Source organism: Pan paniscus, chromosome 7 (assembly GCF_029289425.2).
Source record: "Pan paniscus chromosome 7, NHGRI_mPanPan1-v2.0_pri, whole genome shotgun sequence".
Classification (NCBI taxonomy): Eukaryota; Metazoa; Chordata; class Mammalia; order Primates; family Hominidae; genus Pan; species Pan paniscus.
The window spans coordinates 160718355-160723976 of NC_073256.2; positions in this window are offsets into that span (position 1 = coordinate 160718355).

Consider the following 5622-nt stretch of genomic DNA (forward strand, 5'->3'; position numbering starts at 1 on the left):
AAAAAAAAAAAAAAGTTAGGGAGGTGCAGCCTTTGAAAGTCAGGTACTAAAGAGAAAAAGAAGCAAGAAGGGGAAATTAAGATGCTGAAAGACAAAAGACCTTTTTAAAAAGTCAAACATCGACCACGCACAGTGGCTCACACCTGTAACCCAAGCACTTTGGGAGGCAGGGGCAGGCGGATCACGAGGTCAGGAGATCAAGACCATCCTGGCCAACATGGTGAAACCCCATCTCTACAAAAAATACAGAAATTAGCCGGGCATAGTAGTGCACGCCTGTAGTCCCAGCTACTTGGGAGGCTGAGGCAGGAGAATTCCTTGAACCCTGGAGGCGGAGACTACAGTGAGCCGAGATCACGCTGCTGCAGTCCAGACTGGGCGACAGAGCAAGACTCCATCTCAAAAAAAAGTAAAAAAAAATCAAACCTCACAGCACCCTTCTCCACTGACTCCCCTCACCCCCTGCAGAAAATAAATAAATAATAGAGAAATAAATAAAATAACAGGCACTAAGTAAAGAAACCATACCTTGTTACCCTGACATGAAAGGTCCCTCTTGGACTAAGAATCTCATAAAATAACTGAAACTTCTGTCCACAGACATGCTAAGGGGTATCTTCATCTATTTAAAACCACTATAAAAAGAAAGGGGAAAATGAAAAGATGATTTAGCTTATGAAAATTCCCAAAATAACGCCAGGTGTGGTGGCTCACACCTGTAATCCCAGCAGTTTGGGAGGCCGAGGTGGGCGGATCATCTGCGGTCAGGAGTTCAAGACCAGCCTGACCAACATGGAGAAACCCTGTATCTACTAAAAATACAAAATTGGCTGGGTGTGGTGGCGCATGCCTGTAATCCCAGCTACTTGGGAAGCTGAAGCAGGAGAATCACTTGAACCCAGGAGGCAGAGGCCGCAGTGAGCCAAGATCACACCATTGCATTCCAGCCTGGGCAACAAAAACGGAACTCCATCTCAAAAAAAAAAAAAAAGAAAAAGAAAATTCCCAACCCACCAACCCTGTGGGGCTGGACCCTACATAATATACTGTAAAAATCAGGGCTTCCAGGCAGAAACATCAAATAACTTTCAGGAGCATGAGAATTAGATGGGCCTGAAACTCCTCAAAATCAATAAAAATGAACAAAGCAACAATGAAGCAGCATTTTCAAAAATCTCAAGAAAAGGGAGAAAACAACGAATTGTGCAGCCATTCAAGCTTTCCTTCAAGGAATTACAGCTCCAAGAGAGCAGTTTTAAACTTGCCAGAGCTCAGGGGTCCTGCAACTATAGGCCCATCAGGAGGAACCTCCTAGATGGGCTTCCTCCAACCACAAGCTGCTGGGAGAACCTCAGCCATAAGACCCACAGGGGTGATACATTGAATGGCAGACCCAACATAGAAAGAGAAGTGCAGTCGAGAGGGGAAGAACCATATGTGCTGTGTGTGTTCTGACAAAGTTGAAATGGCATGACTTCAAAAAAAACACCAGGAGGAGGAGGAGGAGTGGGAGGAGGAGAAGGGGGGGAGGAGGAGGAGGCGAAGGGGGAGGAGGAAGAGAAGGAGGAGGGGGAAGAGGAGGAGGGGAAGGGGGAGGGGAAGGAGGGGGAGGGGAGGAGGAGAAGGGGAAGAGGAGGAGGAGGGGAAGGAGGAGGGGGAGGAGGAGGGGGAGGAGGGGGAGGAGGGGGAGGGGGAGGGGAAAGGGGAAGGGGGTTGAGGAAAAGGGGGAGGAGGAGGGGAAGGGGAGGAGGAGGGGAAGGAGGAGGAGGGGGAGGGGGAGGAGGAGGGGAGGGGGAGGAGGAGGGGAGGGGGAGGAGGAGGGGGAGGGGGACAAGGAGAAGGGGGGAGGAGGAGCAGAAGGGGAGGAGGAGGGGGAGGAGGAGGAGGGGGAGGGGGACGAGGAGAAGGAGGAGGAAGGGAAGGGGGACGAGGAGAAGGAGGAGGAAGGGAAGGGGGAGGAGGAGGAGGGGGAGGAAGGGAAGGGGGAGGAGGGGGAGGGGGAGGAGGGGAGGGGGAGGGGGAGGAGGGGAGGGGGAGGAGGGGAGGGGGAGGGGGAGGAGGGGAGGGGGAGGGGGAGGAGGGGAGGGGGAGGGGGAGGATGGGGAGGGGAGGGGGAGGAGGGGGAGGTGTAAGGTCCAGCCCCACAGGGTCAGTGGGTTTCTCTCCCTGTGCGGAGACGAGAGAGCATAGAAATAAAGACACAAGACAAAGAGATAAAAGAAAAAACAGCTGGGCCTGGGGGACCACTACCACCAAGACGCGGAGACCGGTAGTGGCCCCAAATGCCAGGCTGCACTGATATTTATTGGATACAAGACAAAGGGGCAGGATAAGGAGAGTGAGCCATCTCCAATGATAGGTAAGGCCACGTGGGTCACGTGTCCACTGGACAGGGGGCCCTTCCCTGACTGGCAGCCGAGGCAGAGAGAGAGAGGAGAGCGAGAGAGAGAGAGACAGCTTATGCCATTATTTCTGCTTATTAGAGACTTTTAATACTTTCACTAATTGACTACTGCTATCTAGAAGGCAGAGCCAGGTGTACAGGATGGAACATGAAAGCAGACTAGGAGCGTGACCACTGAAACACAGCATCACAGGGAGACGGTTAGGCCTCCGGATAACTGCGGGCGAGCCTGACTAATGTCAGGCCCTCCACAAGAGGTGGGGGAGTAGAATCTTCTCTAAACTCCCCTGGGGAAAGGGAGACTTCCTTTCCTGGTCTGCTAAGTAGCGGGTGTTTTTCCTTGACACTTACGCTACCGCTAGACCACAGTCCGCCTGGCAACGGGCGTCTTCCCAGATGCTGGCGTTACCGCTAGACCAAGGAGCCCTCTGGTGGCCCTGTCCAGGCATAACAGAAGGCTCGCACTCTTGTCTTCTGGTCACTCCTCACTATGTCCCCTCAGCTCCTATCTCTGTATGGCCTGGTTTTTCCTAGGCTATGATTATAGAGTGAGGATTATTATAATATTGGAATAAAGAGTAATTGCTACCAACTGATGATTAATGATATTCATATATAATCATATCTAAGATCTATATCTGGTATAACTATTCTTGTCTTGTATATTGTTACACTGGAACAGCTCGTGTCCTCGGTCTCTTGCCTTGGCACCTGGGTGGCTTGCCACCACAGGGAGGAGGGGGAGGAGGGGGAGGGGGAGGGAGGGGGAGGGAAGGGGAGGGGAGGGGTAGGGGGAGGAGGGGGAGGGGGAGGATGGGGAGGGGGAGGATGGGGAGGGGGAGGAAGAAAAGGGAAAAGCTCCCAGGTGGTTGTGCAGGCAGTAGGGAAAAGTGAAAGGGCACCATTCAATCCAACAGGCCAGACAGTAAACCACTCAGGAGGAAAGCAGTTCTCTGTCCCTCTCTAAGCTAAGAGACTGAAGTGTTTGTCTCCTGTCCTCAGTCCTCTTCTCTGGTGGCTGTCCCCTGCAAAGCAGACTGGGACCCCACTCACTAGCAATAGGACTCCCACATCGGAACATAGGACTGTGACCCAGAGGTGCCCAGGCAGCCATGAGAGGCAGCCCGCCACCCAGAACAAGAGGCCTGGGCTTCTGGGCAGCTCCAGCCTTTGCAGCACGCAGGCAGGGCACAAAACAGGGATGTGCGAGAGAAATGAGGAGCAGAGACATGGCAGAGCCTGGGGCCCCCAGCCCCTCTTCAGAGAGGCTGCCTCTGTGGGAAGCTCTGCAGGAAAGGGGTCCTCAGCCCTTGGAGCTTCTTTCCATATTTACAGGGTAGCTGGAGGAGGGGGTCTGGTGACAATGGGAGATTCCGGGCCAGGGAAACAGCCTCTGCCCACATATCACATACCAATGGTGTTGGCACCAAATGGAGTCTCTGGTGGGCCGGCCCAGCCACCACCACGCCTGAAGGGACTGGAGGGGCCACCTGGCTCATTTAGAAGGCAAGGGGCTGTCTCTTTTGAGATAGGGGAAGGACACCTTTCTCCTTCTTCTGCTTTTGTTTTTTGTTTGTTTGTTTGTTTGTTTTTTGAGATGGAGTCTCGCTTTGCCACCCAGGCTGAAGTGCAGTGGCATGATTTCAGCATCACTGCAACCTCTGCCTCCCAGGTTTAAGCAATTCTTTTGCCTCAGCCTCCCAGGTAGCTGGAACTACAGGCACGTACCACCACACCTGGCTAATTTTTGTATTTTTAGTAGAGACAGGTTTTCACCATGTTGGCCAGGCTGGTCTCGAAGTCCTGACCTCAAGCAATCCACCCACCTTGGCCTCCCAAAGTGCTGGGGTTACAGGCATGAGCCACTGCGCCCAGCCTGCCATTCTTATTCTCATTCTCTCTGTCCCAGCCCCATCAGTCATCAGTTGCTCAATAAATATGGATTAGGCACCTGCTATGGGCTGTGTTGGCCCCCGATAATACAAAGATGAAAAAGACAAGCCCTGACCGAGGGTCATGTGCAGCATGTAACCTGTATAGACAGCTACCCACGCAGCCTTGGCCTAAGGCTGGCAGGGGCGAGGCCGGGGCTGGCACAGAGGAGCTCGAACAGGTGGAGTCTTAAAAAGCAGGAAAGGGTCTGTCAGGCGGAGGCAGAGCAGGGGTGTTCAAGGCCCAGGGTTGAGGCATGCAGCCGATGCTGTGTGGCAGGGCAAGCACTTGCTGCTGAGTCTCCTGGAAGGGGAAAGGGTGGTGAGAGGGGCGGCCTGCAAGTCTGTGCAGGCCCCTTTGCAGCTGCTAAGGGGGCCCAGACCTCATCCTGCAGGACAGGTGTGAAGCTGGGAGGGCCACTGTGGGTTTGCCCGGTAAGTCAGTCCCTCCAGCTGCTGTAGGAGGGGTGGACAGGGGAGCCCAAATTAAGGCAGGGAGACCCCAGGGCAGGGCACAGAAGTAACGCTGGTGAGAGGAGATGGGGTTGCAGCCGGGACAGAGGAAGCAGGCTGGACAAGAGCGGGTGGTTTAAAACATTGGGAGGTAAAAGCAACAGGATGGGAGAGGGGGGTGGGACGAGGAGGGAGCAGAACTGCCTGGTTTTCAACACCTTGCTAAGTCCAGGAGGCAGTTGGAGAGAGGGCTGGGTGGGGGCAGGCAGTTCCTAGGGTGCCACAGCACCAGCAGCACCTAAGATCTCCACTCATGCTCACTCAGTCCACATGACACGAGGGCCCAGCACACATCAGGCACCCAGAAGAAGAACAGGTGGCTGCCCTCCAAGAGCTGATTTGCATGGGAGTGTGGGAGCAGGGGATAATTAATAATAAATATAATAAGGAAATCATATAGAAAGTGGAAATGGGAAGTGTTGGGGGGGCAGAATGCTGCAGATATCCTAAGGAGATCTGCCAGAGCCAGCCCAATGCCCATCCTTCCCTTGGCTACAGGTGGCACTTGTGACTTGAATCTGAGTAGAACTGGGCCGAGGGGGTGGCATGTCACCCACAATTAGGTTCTGTTCCACAGGACTCCATCTGGGGGTGGGGCTCTCCCACGGACCCTGGGGAAGCGGCCACCCTGTGAACTGCCCACCCTCGCAGATGGCCACACAGCAGGGACTGGCAGGCAGCCCCCGGGAGCTGAGAGCAGCTCCTGCCGGCCCTCAGTCCTACAGGCACCAGGACATGACTTCTGCCAGCAATCACATGAGGTGGGAAGTGATC